Raw genomic sequence first — 18820 nt, 5'->3', positions numbered from 1 at the left:
TATGGGGTTTAAGAAAAATAAAAGACATCTTTGCAATAATTCTCAGAGACAAAAGAGAAGAGGGTTGGAAGGCCCAGCTCACGACATGAAGCTCACCACAAAGAATGGTGAGCGCAGTGAGAGAAATAACTACACTGAGAACTATCATAACAATGTGAATGAATGAGGGAACTGGAAAGCCTGTCTAGAGTACAGACAAGGGGTGGGAGAGAAGGGAGTTGGGGGCATTGGTGATGGAAAAGTTGCACTGGTGAAAGGAGGGTTTTTTTTAATGACTGAAACCCATCTACAAACATGATTGTAAGCATGGTGCTTAAATAAAGATATTATTTAAAAGAGAGAAAGAAAGTTTAGTGGCTCAAAACAAAGAATTACAGGTGCCTGAGAGTTTATGAGATGGAATGAAATAGCATATGCTGCTCCTGGGACTAAGGACTAAGGTATCACCATCTGCATTTTCCCTAGAAAGTTTCTTCCAAAGAAATTTTTTTCCTTGACCACACCCGGAGGCCCTGTGGTTACTCCTGGCTCTGTGCTCAGAAATCAATCCTAGCTCGGGGACCATAAGGGCTGCCAAGAATCAAACTGGATTTATCCTGTATCAGCTGCATGCAAGGCAAATGCCCTACCACTGTGGTACCACTCCAACCCCTCAAAGAAAATTCTTCTGTTCCTTGGACACAGATGTATGCCACTGCCCCCCAGCAGGGGTGGCGAACAGGATTTTTACCCTCACTCAAAATGGCAAAATGCAATATGTGTTTAGTATGTTATTGTTAAAATTATATGCTTTTGTGTGTATGTTTGTCTGTTTTGCAGGTCACTGCGTGGTGTGGTTCTCTAACTCTCACAGTTTAAAATTTTGCCTCTTTGTGTCGAACTTGTTCGACACTCCTGCCTTAGTGGATGTGGAATAGCTGAGAATGTATGAAGTTTGGGCTGCTTAGCTTTCATAAAGGCAGGCAACAGCATTGGGAGAGTGAAGCACAGTGTACAGTTTAAACAATTCCCTGGAGATGGGGGGGGGAGAAATCGGACCCTCAAACATTGTTGCACACCAGTACAATCTGTTTTGATTACTGATTGTCTTGAAGTATTTATTGACCACTTAATCATAACCTCTTGTGCTTTTGTAATAATTGCTTTTTTTCCTATTGGGGCTTGCACATTAAGTTCAAACTCATTCTGGTTGGGGGATGGCAGGCCTCCGCCATGCCAAAGGCCTTTTTAATCAGGCCTAGGAGAGGTGAGGGGCTTGGGTCATCCCAGCACCCTTCCACCTCCTCCCTCCAGAATTCCAGGGCTACCCTTGGGCCACACGCCCAGAGAGCCAGTGAGGTGGGTCCCAAAGAAGAGTTTAAAGGGGTACCCAAGCTCTCCCCATTTTCCACCCGGCTCCGGAGGGAGGGTTTGAGTGGGGGTGGTGAACTTCCAGGCTTCCAGCTCTTGAAGAATCTCTTTTCTTCCTGGGAGCTGGGAATGTTTGCCAGCATGGGAAATGGCAGCACAAGAGCACAAGAGGTGCTGGCTTCAGGAAGTCATAGGCACCTTTCCTTCCTACCCCTGTCCATTCTGAAACTGCTTACCATATATAGAATGTCTATGTTCTATACCAGGGGTCTGCAACCTTTCAGACATAAAGAGCCACTTGGACCCGTTTCCGAAGGAAACTGGGAGCCGCAAAACCATTGCAACATTTAAAACAAATATAACACTGCATATATTGTTTCTTACCTTAATGCTATATACAGGATCGTGCAGTCAGCTGTCAATCTAAAGAGAAAAATAGGACTTTTTCACTGAACAATCTTAAATATATTTTTGCTAATTAATAGCTAATTAAAAAAATTTTTTATTACCTGGTTAATGGGATTTTTGCTCCTTTTTTTTTATTATTATCTCTTTTTGGACCCCCTCAGAATTACTCTTCCTAGAAGAGTAATTCTGAGGGGGTCCAAAAAAGAGATAATAATAAAAAAGTGACAAAATTATTATTTAAAAAAAAACAGTAAATGAAAAACTCACCTTTTTTTTTTATTCTTCGCTCCCGCGCAGGGCTGAATCTGGCTCTGTCACTCCTCCTGGTGCCTGGTGACGTCAGGCCGTCTGTGTGCGAGGGGCACACAGACGGCCTGACGTCACCAGGTACGGCTGCCTCCATTGGCTCCGCTCCTCAGCTCCGCCTCACTGCTATAGATATAGCGGAGAGAAGCGGAGCTGAGATTAAAGCAGTATTTTTTTTTTCTGACATCGGCTCCGGAGCCGCGGCAAGCCTTCAAAAGAGCCGCATGCGGCTCCGGAGCCGCAGGTTGCCGACACCTGTTCTATACTTTCCTTCCCACCTTGGCTCACCACCCAAAAGCTCATTTTTAGTCCTTTACTACCTCACTCCCAATGCCTATCACCCCACATTTAACCATTTTACCCCAGTTCTTGGCTCCCCATAAAGCATATTATTATCCCCACTCAAGCTAGCTGCCAACCAGCTACCAAAGTGGAAAAATAGACTCTCAGGCTGAAAGGAAACCAATACTCTGTTCCTACTTATCTACTCTCAGTAGATAGTAGCCGCCTGTCTTCCACTTTCCTTCACTGTGTAACTGTGATTGCTATCATACTAGGTTTCTGATTAGTTCCCACTCAAAGGCATTTTCCGATACGGAACTGCTAGGAGTCATTTTGCAGGCTCCAGAAGGCCAAATCACACAGACCAAAGTGGCGCCCAGGATTCAGCACTCTCTTCCCAACTATTTTTAATGACAAAAGGGACATGCATTTATGAATATCCTAAATGTATTCCCTTAACGGCTATAACTCTTTTTGTTTTTGTTTTTTGTTTTTTGGGTTTTTTTTTTTGGAGGGTGTGGTCACACCCAGTAGCACTCAGGGGTTACTCCTGGCTCTATGCTCAGAAATCGCTCCTGGCAGACTCAGGGGACCATATGGGATGCCGGAATTTGAACCATCGTCCTTCTGCATGCAAGGCAAACTCACTACCTTCATGCTATCTCTCTGGCCCCAACCGCTATAACTCTTATTGAATATTCTCTTATACAGTGAAATTGTGCCCACTATTTTTTGTTTGTTTGTTTTTCTTTCTTTCTGATCTGTTTAACAAGGAATTATGGTAGAGGAGTCTTTCGCTTTAGAATTCATGTTAGAAACAAGTTAAGGGGATTGTTGGACTTGTTCCCTCTGCTCCCCAGAGGCACCAATAATACATTGTGGCATTGTTCCTCTTTTGCATAGGCACATTAAAATGGGAAAATACTACAAATGCAAACAAGTTATTATCTAACAGAAATAGGAACACAAATTTTGTAATGTAGCTAGGCCTTATATCCTGAATACTGGCATAATGACTTGGCTCAGGCCTCCGAAGAATGGGCATTGCCCATAAACCCCTAAACCATTGACCATTTACGGAAACAACCACAATTGTCTACAACGTCACCAGGGGAAACCCTGCCACTACCCTGACATAGACTTTACTCCAAGGAAAGTTCCCTTGACACCCAGATGACTCAGTGACAGCAGCAACTTGCTTGCAGGGCAGGACGCTTCGCATCTGATGGTGAGGTGAAACTGGAGGATGCTCCACTCCTGACTTTGATGAAACACAGAAACCAGAATTCTTCTCGCACAGAAACCAGAATCTTTAACTACACAAACTGGACAACAACAACAGCTAGGGCCCAGAGAGATAGCACAGCGGTGTTTGCCTTGCAAGCAGCTGATCCAGGACCAAAGGTGGTTGGTTCGAATCTCGGTGTCCCATATGGTCCCCCGTGCCTGCCAGGAGCTATTTCTGAGCAGACAGCCAGGAGTAACCCCTGAGTACCGCCGGGTGTGGCCCAAAAACCAAAAAAAAAAAAAAAAAAAAAAAAAAAACCCAACAACAGCTAATGTGTGAAAAAAAATTCGCCTTGATCACAGAGAATGAATCAGGGGTTGGACAACCTAGGATGGCTGGAGCCCAGATCAGTCTTATGCCAGAGAACTTCAGGGATAAGGTCTCTTTGTATTTAGGACAAGGGTTGTTTTTTTTTTTTTTTCCATTTACCCACATTTTTCTGGGCCTATGCAAACAACAACACTTGCCACTCTAACACCATTTGTGCTGTATTTTTTTTTAAACTCTTATCCTTTTTTTCTTTTTAAAAAGGAGAGCTTACTAAAGTTTCTGCTGGTGCTTCAATGAATTCATTGTGAGCCAATAGTTTTCAAAAATATTCTTTTCTTTCTCTTTCATCTTTTTAGCTTTTCTTTCAACTTTCTAATTTTTTAAAAAAATATGTTGCTTTTGGTCTTCCTAAAAACGTATTATTATCAGTTATGTCAACTATGTAAAGTAATGCATTTTCTTTAATTAAATTTAAAAAACTCTTGCTGGTCTACATTAAATTGCCTTAATCTTACTCCTCTTCTATTCCCAACTTTTCTCTTAATAGAGAATTTTTCTTTCCTTCATACCAAATGGCATATAGTTCTTTTCATTTGTATTCAACTCATTAAAAGAAGCTAGAGATGGGGCCGGAGAGATAGCATGGAGGTAAGGCATTTGCCTTTCATGCAGAAGGTCATTGGTTCGAATCCAGGCGTCCCATGTGGTCCCCCGTGCCTGCCAGGAGCAATTTCTGAGCATGGAGCCAGGAATAACCCCTGAGCACTGCCAGGTGTGACCCAAAAACCACAAAAAAAAAAAAAAGAAGAAAGAAAAAGAAAAGAAAAGAAAAGAAAAGAAAGAAAGAAAGAAAGAAAGAAAGAAAGAAAGAAAGAAAGAAAGAAAGAAAGAAAGAAAGAAAGAAAGAAAGAAAGAGGAAAAAAGAAGCTGGAGATATTTATAGCCCCCAAAATATGCCTAATTTTTATTTGCTTACATCCTTTGTTTGCTTTGTTTTGTTTTTGAGCCACACCTGGCTGTGCTCAGGGGTTACTCCTGGCCCTGCACTCAGAAAATGCTCCTGGTTAGGCTCACAGGACCACATGGTATGTCAGGGATCCAACACAGTAGGCTCAGTGCAAACAAATGCCTTACTCTCTATGTTGTCACTCTGGCCCCTTCCTACACTATTTTTCTCTCCTTCACTACAACCCAAATGGCTTACAAAATTGAGATTGCAGATAGTCCTTAATAGCTCTCCCCACCTTTCCCCAACATAAACACACTTGCATAGACTGTTGCAATGTCCTTCCAATAGGAAGTGCTATGGAGTCTGGAATCTTGAAAGTTATTACAGTTCTTGTTTTACTTAACCCAAGTAAGTAGATCTTTTTTTTGTTTTTGTTTTTGTTTTTGGGCTATACCGGGTGATGCTCAGGGGTTACTCTTGGCTATGCGCTCAGAAATCGCTCCTGGCTTGGGGGACATGTGGGACACTGGGGGATTGAACCACGGTCTGTCCTAGGTCAGCATATGCAAGGCAGACGCCCTACTGCTTGCGCCACCGCTCCAGCCCCAAGTAAGTAGATCTTATGGTAGATCTATGACTTATTTCTGAATCCAGTCTTTTTTGTTTGGTTTGGTAGTCTTTGTTTTGGTTTTGGATCCACATCTGACTGTACTTAAGGCTTACTCCTAGCACTGTGCTCAGGGATCATGGCTAGCAGTGCTTAATGTGGCCTGTATCATGTTAGGGATTGAGTCAGGATTAGCTATGTGTAAATCAAGTGCCCTCTTCACTGTATTATCTTTCCAGCCCCTGTTTGTTTTTATGTATGGGTAATACCCAGTGGTGCTACTCCCATCGTGGTTTGCAATATTGTTACTGCAGTATTGTTGCATATTACTCTACCTCCTTTATCACCCAGTTCTTGTTCCTGAGTGGTCATTTTTAACTATCATTGTCATAATTGTCCCTTCTCTGTCCTATATGCACTGCCTCGCTATTTCTGAAGGTCCAACTAGTAAAAGCATCAAGAGCTTGAACCACTAGAGGGAGTCTAGAACCTATAAACCAGAAAGCTACAGAATTGCTTTTGACTTGTTCTCAAAGTTAGCTTCTCCATTATTTTCCCAGATTTATATCTTGTATATAAAATGGTATATAAAATATATATTTAAAAAATCTGTGTGCGGGGGCCGGGAAGGTGGCGCTAGAGATAAGGTGTCTTGCCTTGTAAGTGCTAGCCAAGGAACGGACCGCGGTTCGATCCCCCGGCGTCCCATATGGTCCCCCCCAAGCCAGGGGCAATTTCTGAGCACTTAGCCAGGAGTAACCCCTGAGCATCAAACGGGTGTGGCCCAAAAACCAAAAAAAAAAAAAAAAAAAAAAAAAAAAAAAAAAAAAAAATCTGTGTGCATTTTATTATTTAGTTTTACATGACTTCTAAATGCTCCAGGCCATGTAAAATTTTCACTTTCCAATTGCTGTATTATACATCAAAAGGAGATCTTCCTAATCTCCTTTGAGAGAAATCCAAACAAACAGAATTGATCTTCTAGCTTTGAGCAATTTCAAATAACTTTTCTTTCCAAACTCTTTTGAGATTTTATTGTTTAGTTCTGTTTACATTATTCAGTTACATGTGACTTTGTATTATATTTTCAGAGATATTTTAAGAGATTTGGAAATTTATATCTTTACTAACATATATATATATATATATATATATATATATATATATATATATATGTATTATATTGCTTTTGGGAGCCATACCCAGTGTTTGATTACTCCTGGCTCTGTGCTCACTATCACTTTTGGCAATGCTCAAGAAATCAGATGTGGGCCGGGCGGTGGCGCTCGAGGTAAGGTGCCTGCCTTACCTGCGCTAGCCTAGGAGACGGACCGCGGTTCGATCCCCCGGCGTCCCATATGGTCCCCCAAGCCAGGAGCGACTTCTGAGCGCATAGCCAGGAGTAACCCCTGAGCGTCACCGGGTGTGGCCCAAAAACCAAAAAAAAAAAAAAAAAAAAAAGAAATCAGATGTGATACCAACAATCAAACCAAGGTAGATTGTATGCAAAGCAAGCACCTTAATCCCTGTACTCTCTCTCCAGCCCCTTTATATATATATTGCTCAATCCCAATATTGAGCAAAATATTGAACAAAATACTGGGTGTTTAATAGTTAAATATGTCTATTCCCTCAGTAGTTACTAAATATTTGATTTTCATTTAGACGAAGACTCTCCTAAACTATGGTTTAGAGCAAATAAATCTAGTACACATGAGATATATTAGATCTGAGGATTCTGGTTAATCAAATGAATTCTAGACATTCCACACTCTGAAAATTTTTTAAGAGTGTTGATCTGGTATGGTGAACAACTTGGTTTTGAGTACTGAACCATAAATAGGCCAAACTACAGAGCTAAAGAAATATCACAGGATTTAAGGTACTTGCCTTGCCCACAGCTCATGTGTATTCCCCAGTACCACATGAGGTCCCCTGAGTGAAGAGCCAGGAATAAGCCCTGATGATCTTGGGTGTGTCCCAAAAAGAAAAACAAAATAAGAAGACCAGACTAGAAAATAAGAGAAACACTATCTGAAAATTGTTTTTTTATTCATTCACAGGTACTACTGTGTCAAATTTTGCTTTAGAGACTTACTATATATCCAATCCAAGAATGGAATAAAATCTCATTTGTTTTCTAAGATATTAAGATTAGGTATAAGATGTTGCATTAATTATTACTTATAGAGTCCTAGAGGTGCATGAATGGATGGTGAGGCCTTTCTCAGCCCAGCCCAGCCCCTGCAGCCCCTTTGGCCCGCGGTTCTGGGGGTTCAGGATAAGGGTGAGGAAATGATCCACAGCAATCAAATGAAGTTTTAGGAGACATCCAGCTTTATTACAAAGCCCCAACCACCACATGCATATTCCCACAATGCCTTTAAACTAAGCAGCCTCTCTGCATCCTCTGCCTCCATCCTGTGTCTCCTCTCTACCTGCTGCATCTTCCTTGCTGAATCTGTCCTCATTACCCCCCCCCCCCCCAGGCCACTCTTAATTACCAACCACAGACCTCTCCAGCTATGGGAAGGTCTGAACATCCAGGTAAAATTAGCATTCGGCTTTGGGAAGTGGTAACAAAAGAGATATTCTCACTGATTGAAAAGATATTGCTAGAAGAGTACAAGTTCTCAGAGGGGAGTAAGAGTGATCTCAAAACCTTTTGGCCTCAAAATGGGAGGGCTATCTCCAGAAGAAGTTAATCTATTGGGTTCCAAAGTAGCAAAACTGAAAATAAAGGGAGGACAATAAACATTCTGAAGCTTCACAAGCAGATAGAGAACTTTCTTTAGAATATTCACATTGTTCACATCATCCTAGTACTGAATACTTCACTTGTTCACTGAAATGAAGGTCGCTCTTTCCCTCCTACATCCAAAATGTGTGGGACATGAATGCCTAGGCATTTTTCAGTTTGCTCTGGGATACTTCTTTTTCCAGACTTCATATTTTCCTCACTTTCAGTAAACTCAGTGTGTTTCATCAAACGCTATCTGACCTGCTTTGGTGCTATTGCAATGGATTCTAAGCAAATGTAATTTCCTCTCCAGGGTCTCAAACTCGCAGCCCACGGGCCGTTTGCGGCCCTCCGTACAACATGTTGTGACCCTGCCCTAGAGGAATCTCTTTTTTGTTTTGTTTTGTTTTAGTTGTTTGGGTCATACCCCCCAATGTTCAAGGCTTACTACTGACTTTGCACTCAAGGATCACCCCGACTTTGCCTCCTGTGGCCCCCAGGTAAATTGAGTTTGAGACCCCTGCTTCTAGACAGAATTCATTGAATATTCCTCTTGCTTTCTCAGCCTGAACTCGTACCTCTAATATCATCTGGAGTACAGCCCTGGAAGTCCCAGGCACCATGGGGTATCCTGGGTAATCTCCAGCACTGCAAAGCCGAGCAGTACCCCATCCTTGGGCCCTCACATTGAACTTTCAGCCTGATACACCAAGAATTCTGCCAAGGGACTTCTGGTCCCTTAAACACCATTTGGTAGATTCATTCCACTCCCAAACAAAGCAAAGCAACACAAAACAAAACCCAGGAGACTTGACTATCTCCTAAGTTCCCTCTCTGAATCGCTGCATTATAAGTGCTATGCAAACTAGGTTTGCTAGTCAGATAACATTAGGCAAAGGTTATATATCTAAACTCATCAAATATGAAAATAAGGAACTAAGAGACAGTTCTGGAATACAACACTTGCGTTGCAGCAGCGTCAATAATGGCCATGGTTCAAGTCCCTGGTACAATAAATAGTTCACTGAGAACTCTCAGAAGTCACTCCTGAGCAACACTTGGTGTCATGGTAGGGACCCAAAACAAAACAAAAAATTACTACAGAAAGACAAAAACTAATTTAAAAATTATACAGAAAGACACAGAACCTCTGTTCCATGTCTGTGTTGCTGCCTTCTCTATCTCTGTGCATACCATGGTCACAGATACACTTCTATCAAGCTCAATTTTTAGACAGCTCAGTTTTCCTCTTAACCTACAGCTCTGTCAATTAAACCAGTCATGTTTTGGCCTAAAATCATTCCTACAATAATGGTTGGTGCCCAATTATGATAATTTTAACATTTTACCAGTTTAACCACCTGGCAAAATTCTTACTATAAACTATAAACTTTAATTTCTAGTCATTATTTGGGGGGGAAGAATTTAGCAATAATTATGTATATATTAAGTAATCATGGGGCCAGAGAAATAGCATGGAGGTAGGGCATTTGCCTTGCATGCAGAAAGACAGTGGTTCAAATCCCGGCATCCATATGCACCCCCCCCCACAGCCTGCCAGGAGCAATTTCTGAGCACAGACCCAGGAGTAACACCTGAGTGCTGCCTGGTGTGACCCAAAAAACAAAAACAAAACAAAAAAGACTAATTGCTTGCTAGTCTACAAGCACAGATATACCTGTCTATTCAAGAAAGGAGGTCAAAATCTCTGACAGGCAGCATGTTTATTTGCCCTGGCACTACAAAAGTGTTGCAATCTTCAGTGTATCACAAGCCAAGTATATGCAGCACCAGAACTAAAGTATGGAACATCTCCACAGTGAGCAACACAATGATGTGAGCACAACAAGATATGGGAACTCCTGCGGGCACTACCTTTGCAATGAAAGTGTGCAAGTCCAGCCACCAAATGGCTGCAACTCAGTCATCCCCACAAGAACAATAAAATAGGGGAAAGAAATTGTGAGATTAATTCTCGGGGACCCTCAAAGATTAAAAATAAAGTTTGGATCCTCCGATAAATGATTATTGAGTTAAGTATAGGTATCCATCTGGTGAAAGTGTTAGATCTGCACACAAGCCATGATGGCCCTTTAGGAAGAGTAATAGAGGAAGTAGTCACAATGAGTGCTGGTGCTCTGCCTGTTGAGGCTACAGAAGGCTTTGGACTCTAGAAATGAAGTATGGTTATTTATATAACCAGACATGTGGAGTTAGTCTTATAGTCCTAAGCATTTATTCTAATCTATGCATGAAATTTGGCATTGGCTCTTACTGTTGCGCCAGAGCTGAGCCAAAAAAACCCCACAAATATTGTACACTGCATGTACACTCTTCTGGGAATGATGTTATACAGGAACTCTGTCACTTCAGAAAGCTTAATTGAAGAGACATGCACAACATATCCCACATATGCTTTCATGTAAGTCATGCTTCTTATTGTCATTTTCATCTTAGAGCTAAATATTTGTGGCTCTGGCCTTGCAGTTCCCAGTCTCTGCTTATTTTGTTTAGTTTTTGAGAGAGCTTTGAGGTCACACTTGGCAATGCTCAGGGCTAACTCCTGGCTATGTACTCAGGGATCACTCCTGGAAGTCTCATTGACTTCATGGGGTACCTAAATTCAAACCAGGATCAGCCTCATGCAAGGCAAGTGTCCTTCCAGCCTTCTCAAAGTGTTTATAATATTGCTTTATAAAAATTTGGGCCACACCCTATAGTGTTCAGGCTTTATTCCTAGTTCTGTGTTCAGGAATCAGTCCTGAAGGGACTTATGGGACCATATGGGTTGTCAAGGATCAAACCTAAAATAGCTATGTGCAAGAAAAGTACCCTAACCACTATACTATTTCTCCACTCTTATTTTTAAATTTTGAAAAATATGGTAGAAACAGAAATTTCAGATTCCTAAACAAAAGGTCAAAATATACTCCTTCCTTGACCCTAAATTACAGATGTTTATGGTTGCTTTCATTGTTTCTGTCTTGTTTTGTTTTGAGTTTTACACCTGCTAGGCAGTCAGAGGACCTTATGCAATGCCAGATTTCAAAGCCAGAATGGCTTTGCATACAAAGCATCTTATTCATCTTATCACTGTGCTATTTCTCCTGTCTCACTTTTGCAACTTCTGAATAATTATATTTGAGCAGATAGTTCCTGAGTGGGCCTTTATAGAACCTCAAAGCAGATCTTAGGAGAAAATTTTTCTGGACTTTAAGGAAGGTTTTTCCTGGAATTTTTGCTCAAATAAAAAATAAATATTAGGCTTACCACAAAGAGTGGTGAGAGCGGTTAGAAAAATAACTACACTGACAACTATCATAACAATGTCAATGTCAATGAGTGAGAGAAGCAGAAAGCTTGTCTCAAATACAGGCAGTCGGGGAGAAGAGGTGGGAGATGGGGGCATTGGTTGCACTAGTGAAGGGGGGTGTTCTTTTTACGACTAAAACCCAACTACAATCATGCTTATAATCACAGTGTTTAAATAAAAATATTATTATATAAAAAAAAGAAATAGTGAAGATCAGAAAGCTAGGAAACGTGCCTTCTTCCACAAAGTTCAACAGAAACAGTACTTTTTGACAGAATTGATCATTCTGGAAAATTCCTCACGGGCAACAAGTGAGATAGACAGGAGTGAAACAGCAAGCATAAGATTTTGAGAAAGTGAAGCCAAGCAAACAAAAAAACAGAATACTTAGCTAGCAGTAAACCTTCAGACAATGACTTAATGAACCCTCCGTAATGTTGTGTATGCAAATATTTTGGGAGATTACTATGTTACTCACCCTAAACTGATTGGTGATTGTGCCCTACCCTAGGGTGTGACCTGGCATTCTGCCCCCACCCTAGGGTAGTACCTGATTCTGTTTCCACCATTGGTTGGTATCTGATCCCACCATTGGGTGGTACCTGACTCTGGGGAATAAAAACAAGGGTCTGTGGAAGGCCGAGGCTTTTTGGCTGGAACTGAAGCTGAGTCTTTGGACTTCAGTCTTGACCACCTAATAAAGTGAATATTTCCACGAGCCTGACTGTCTGCGAGCTGTTTACTCGCCGTTTCACCTCAGAACCGTCGGCTAGACAGGGTGGCAGACGCGTGCTCCGAGCTGGAAGAGAAAGGACTCATTCTCCATCCCTCCATCAGTCAACCTCTTCAGGGGCTGACTTGCTACACCGTAATATAACAATTTTTACAAATTTTTTAACTGAAGATTTTCATAATTCCATTACCATTTAATTATAATAAGCAATATGAAATAAATTATCCTGTGCCTGACAAAGGGGGCAGGCTAGGGGGAAGAGGGGATTGGGGACAAGAGTGGAGGAGATGTTACACTGGTGGTGGGATTGGTGTTGGAACACTGAATGCCAGAAACAACTGTAAACCACAGTGTTTAAATACAGTAATTTAAATTTTACAAAAATATTCTACAGTAATTTAAATTTTACAAAAATATTCTGTTGGGCCGGATCGATAGCACAATGGTAAGGCATTTGCCTTGCACTTGGCCAACCTGGGATGGACCCAGGTTCAATTCCCGGCATCCCACATGGTCCCCTGAGCCTGCCAGGAATGATTTCTGAGCACAGAGCCAGGAGTAACCCCTGAGTGCCACCTCTGGGTGTAGCCCGAAAACATAAACAAACAAACAAATAAATGTTTAAACATTATTCTGTTAAAATTGAGCCAATGTATGGGACAGACAGACACCTGACTATGCAAATCTCCCATACCAGCATATCCTGGGGAAGTTTTCTCCCAGAGCATTGTCTACAGTGTTCTTGGGGCAAAGTGCAAGGAAAAACAGTTCTTGTTGAGCTTATGCAAAACTCTTTGCTTCTTTTAAAAAAGCATTTTTCCTGACTTTATTTATTTGTAAGAATGACTCAGAGAGAAAACTACACATTATTAAAAAGCAAGATCGCTTCTCAGCCTTTTGGCTAAGATCAAATGTAGTATCTGTTCTTATCAGTTTAATATCTGATATGTCCTCTATCCGAGGACAATAAAAAAAATAAAGAAAAAGAAAAACAAGAGAAATACTATAAAAACACACTCCTCAAACCAGGCTAGCTCCATAGATTCACTCTTTACTTGAAAGAGATGTCAAATGAGCCATGAAAGATCATGGGTTTATTGGCCCATGCAGCAGAAACCTGGCCATTTTGGGAAGAGATCGAGCCCAGATTGGCTATGTGCCAAGGTAGCTCCAGTGGACATAGCGAAAGCCATGCTCTCAGACCTGAGGCAAAAGCTTCAGGGAAATTAGTCTCATGTAAGAGTCACAAGTGGTCCCTGAACAAGGAAATATTCCCCCCAAGTCAGGTACTGCTTCTGGGAACAATGATGATTGTTCTTATTCCATGCTACACTAACCTGGGAATACTCAGTTTTATAGAAACCCATTACATAAGCATTTGAGAGCACATAAATGATTTTATGAATTACACAGAAACAGCGAAGAATGAATTGCTAGAAAAGCAGCCTTTAGGGGCCGGGAAGGTGGCGCTAGAGGTAAGGTGTCTGCCTTGCAAGCGCTAGCGTAGGATGGACCGTGGTTCGATCCCCCGGCGTCCCATATGGTCCCCCCAAGCCAGGGGCAATTTCTGAGTGCATAGCCAGGAATAACCCCTGAGCGTCAAACAGGTGTGGCCCAAAAACCAAAAAAAAAAAAAAAAAGAAAAAGAAAAGCAGCCTTTAGCAGAAAATCAAGTATTTTGTTTAAAAGCTATCACTAATATTCTTTTTTTCCTAGTTGAAAATTTTTTATTAATATCTTTATTTAAACACTTTGATTACAAATATGATTGTAGTTGGGTTTCAGTCATGTAAAGAACACCTCCCTTGGGGCCGGAGAGATAGCATGGAGGTAAGGCGTTTGCCTTTCATGCAGGAGGTCATCTGTTTGAATCCCGGCGCCCCATATGGTCCCCCGTGCCTGCCAGGAGCAATTTCTGAGCCTGGAGCCAGGAATAACCCCTGAGTACTACCGGGTGTGACCCAAAACACACACACACACACACACACACACACACACACACACACAACACCTCCCTTCACCAGTGCAACATTCCCATCACCAACGTCCCGAATCTCCCTCCTCCTAACCCCACCCCCGCTGTACTCTATACAGGCTTTCTACTTCCCTCATTCATTTACTTTCTTATGATAGTTCTCAATGTAGTTATTTCTCTAACTACACTCATCACTCTGTGGTGAGCTTTATGTTGTGAGCTGGATCTTTCAGCCCTCCTCTCTTTTGTCTCTGAGAATTATTGAAAAATGTCTTTTATTTTTCGTACAACCCATAGGTGCGTGAGATTATTCTGTGTCTATCTATCTCATGCACCTATGGGTTGTACGAAAAATAAAAGACATTTTTCAATAATTCTGGCTTATTTCACTCAGCATAATCTATTCCATGTACATCCATGTATAGGAAAATTTCTCATGACTTCATCTCTCCTGACGACTGCATAATATTCTATTGTGTATATGTACCACAGTTTCTTTAGCCATCTGTTGAAGGGCATCTTGGTGTTTCCAGAGTCTGGCTATTGTAAATAGTGCTGCAATGAATATAGGTGAGGAAGAGATTTTTGTATTGTATTTTTGTGTTCCTAGGGTATATCCCTAAGAGTGGTATAGCTGAATCGTATGGGAGATCAATTTTCAGTTTTTCGAGGAATCTCCATATCGCTTTCCATAAAGGTTGGACTAGATGGCATTCCCACCAGCAGTGAATAAGAGTTCCTTTCTCTCCACATCCCTTCCAGCACTTTATTTTTAAGAATGATACAAGTAAGAATCATTTAGCCACAACTTTGGATCAGTTACAAGTAGAAGAGTCTCTCATAGAAGAATCTAGGGAAAAGCCCATCGCACAAACCCTGACAGCTGGAGACACTTAAGGACTGTGATTGATTCATATGGGTATCCCTATAATAAGTCAGAAATAGATCAGGTAAGGAAACAGGATTTTTTATGTTCCTAAGAAAAAGAAAGGCACATAATGGTTATATCTAATACAGGGCAAATGATAGGAACCACCTATAAGACTAAACTATGACCCACTTAGCATAGGATTAACTACATCTGATCCCTTACTTTATACATGCGTGTATGATGAGGCTGATAACAGAGGAGTGGTGCATGAAGGAAAAAGAGTGTCTTATATAAGTTGCCCTTTTTAGAAATATTTTTTTAGAAATAATAAAAAGAGCAATGTAGTCCTCCCTCCACCCCAGATCCCAGCATCTTCCTCCTTTGCCCCCGAGACTGCTAGAGTAACTGGTTCCCTCTGTGTATAGCTTGTTGAAGACTGGCTATCGATTCTATTGCCTTTGACTTTGGATTTGGTGTTTGTCTGATCCTTTATAATTTCTACTCATTGTTCTTAGGGCTGTTTGGTTCTGGTACCATCCATTTTTCTTTCCCCTCGATTTATGAGGCAGAACAAGATGATTCAAGTTATATAGTTCTGATTGAAAGAAAAAACAAACAAACCAAAAAAAAAAAACAGAGAGAGTCATTCTAGAGGTTATAAATATCAATTTAAAAAGAAGAAAGGGGAATAAAGGAGAAAAACATAACAAAAAGAACAAAAAATATTAAAAAAAACCAAAAACCTACAACAAAAACAAAACAGACAAAGCAAAAAAAAAAAAGAGAAAAATCACACAAAAAAACAAAACTAGCAACTACAAAAAGGCACCACAGCAACAAATACAATAGCCAAACAATAACCATGAGAATGAAAGAAGAGAGAACAAAGAAATGAATAGAAAAAATGAAGGAGGACTGGTGTGGCAAGATTTTATTATTTTTTGTTTGTTTGTTTTGGTTTGGTTTTTGCATAGGTACAGTAAATATGGGAAATTAGAAAGGGAATTCTCTTGGCCTGAAAGATACAGGATTATTCTGGCCTTGAAACATACTTTCATGGGAATAACTACAGGCTCCATACACACTCTTTTTCATACCCCAAGGACTTTACATGGTGCCAGGAAACTTTCCGCTCGTTGTGGATGATAGATTTAGGCCTCTAGCTTGAGATCTTGGTTTCTTTGATTTTAAGGGAGGGACATGGGCCTGTAATTAAAAAAATAAAAGCATGGTGTCAGCTTGAATAAGTTTAAAGAACTAAGGCTGAAGCATTTGGACTGAGAGAGAGAGAGAGAGAGAGAGAGAGAGAGAGAGAGAGAGAGAGAGAGAGAGAGAGAGAGAGAGAGAGAGAGAGAGAGAGAACAGGGGTTAATGCCTTGCATCCTGCTGACTGAATTATTTGAATCCCTACAAAAAATGGGGCAGAGAAAACTTTGTGGCATTGGCATTATGTAATGCTGGTGACATACTAATTTCTGTATCACTTCCTTGCCCTTAGATGCTGACAAGATGTGTTCAGTCTCTGGGTTAGGAGAGAAAGTGTGTCACAGAAAAGTACTGGTAGTGGAGCTATTTTAGCCCCCATCTAAGACTGGCACAGAAGAACATAAAAAGTGTTTAAATAAAGATATTAATTAAAAAATAAGTGAAACCACTACTACACCAAGAACTAACTCCTAAACCAACATAACTATGGCTGCCTGTCTTCATAAGATTTAAAATAAACACTAACGACAGAACAGAAGTACTTTGGGAAATAAGTCTTAATTTGAGTTTGCCTTAAAAGTAAGAAGACCCTGATTTGCTAGTCAGAAAGCAGAGGCTTCAAATTTTAAAGTTATTGAAGAAAGGACAATAGAGAAAGAGCTCTAGTGGGCTTATTTGACAAAATTTATAGCTAGATACAAACTGTAGCATCTGACTTTTTGTAGTTTTGTGTTTAGAGCATTATGACTAACACACCCTAAATATTTAATATTTGTTGAATGTAGGAAAGATAGACTAAGACAGTTTTAATGTTCATAAAGTTCCATAAAAATGATTCATTGCTAAATTTAAAATTGTTAAATTGTTAAAAATTAAAATTGTTAAAAAAATGTAGTCTATATCTTCAGACTCATTCTGATTACACAGGTTTTCTGAATCACCATCCACATCTTTGTGTTCTTCCTTCTTTGATCAAAGGGCAAGGGACAATCATAACACCTATGCTACAACATGTTCTCTTTTCTTTTTGTATTATTCCCAGCACAGTGCCTACATCAGGCATGCATTTGCTTATATGCCTTGTTCAGGTCCTTCTCTGCTTTCAGCATTCAGCTATAGCTGACCTACATAAGTTCAATTAGTCAGTGGTTCATCACCACACAATCTTTATAATTGTGAAATTATCTTTAGAGGCAATCACCTCTTTACATGTCTTCATGTGCTCATGTCTTTTCTCTGAATGCATTCTCTGAATGCAACAGCATTCAGCTATGGCTGATCTAACAAATAGTTCAAATAGTCCATGATTCATTGCCACACAATCTTTACTGGCATGTGTTTATCCAAAGAAGGGCTATTATCCAATAAATATCTCTTCTGAAGAAAAACCAAAAGACAGAAATATTCTAGGGGGATTTATGGGAATATGGGATCTATGGTGAAATTTACAGGAGCGTGACCCTGGGAGTAACTAGACTAAACAGATATCTGTCTGTATACATACAAAGTTTAAATCACACAATTAATACTTCCCAAGAACTTGTGAGAAAATAAGAAGCTATATGTATGATGGACACAGTCTTTGGATTCTTGTAGGCTATTTGGCACAGGGGGGATGTTTTACTTCGAATCATTGATTTAACCTCTCGAAGGCTCAAGTTCTTCATCTAAATCAGGTTGTTATAAAACAGGTGAATAAAAGAGGAGCACTTGGATCCAATACTTGGTAAGCACATCATTATTCATACTACTAAAAAACAAAAGTAATACAAACCTCTATCAATTTTTTTTATTTTTTTTATTTAAACACCTTGATTACATACATGATTGTGTTTGGGTTTCAGTCATGTAAAGAACACCACCCATCACCAGTGCAACATTCCCATCACCAATGTCCCAAGTTTCCCTCCTCCCCACCCGACCCGGCCTGTACTCTAAACAGGCTCTCCATTTCCGTCATACATTCTCATTATTTTTTTTTTTTTTTTGGTTTTTGGGCCACACCCAGTAACGCTCAGGGGTTACTCCTGGCTATGTGCTCAGAAGTTGCTCCTGGCTTGGGGGACCATATGGGACACCGGGGGATCGAACCGCGGTCCGTCCAAGGTTAGCGCAGGCAAGGCAGGCACCTTACCTTTAGCGCCACCGCCCGGCCCCACATTCTCATTATTAAGACAGTTCAAAATGTAGTTATTTCTCTAAATAAACTCATCACTATTTGTGGTGAGCTTCCTGAGGTGAACTGGAACTTCCAGCTCTTTTCTCTTTTGTGTCTGAAAATTATTATTGCAAGAATGTCTTTCATTTTTCTTAAAACCCATAGATGAGTGAGACCATTCTGCGTTTTTTTCTCTCTCTCTGACTTATTTCACTCAGCATAATAGATTCCGTGTACATCCATGTATAGGAAAATTTCATGACTTCATCTCTCCTGACAGCTGCATAATATTCCATTGTGTATATGTACCACAGTTTCTTTAGCCATTCGTCTGTTGAAGGGCATCTTGGTTGTTTCCATAGTC

At 40.6% G+C, this 18820-nt stretch overlaps 1 pseudogene; it reads left to right on the top strand.

Annotated features, from left to right (window-relative positions):
- The first annotated feature begins 13127 nt into the window (after positions 1–13127).
- LOC126021350 (uncharacterized) lies at positions 13128–13241 on the top strand (annotated as a pseudogene).
- Positions 13242–18820: the final 5579 nt, after the last annotated feature.

The sequence above is a fragment of the Suncus etruscus genome, chromosome 10, assembly GCF_024139225.1.
Source record: "Suncus etruscus isolate mSunEtr1 chromosome 10, mSunEtr1.pri.cur, whole genome shotgun sequence".
NCBI lineage: Eukaryota > Metazoa > Chordata > Mammalia > Eulipotyphla > Soricidae > Suncus > Suncus etruscus.
Note: the sequence above shows the minus strand (reverse complement) of the source record. Positions and strands in the feature narration are given on the sequence as shown.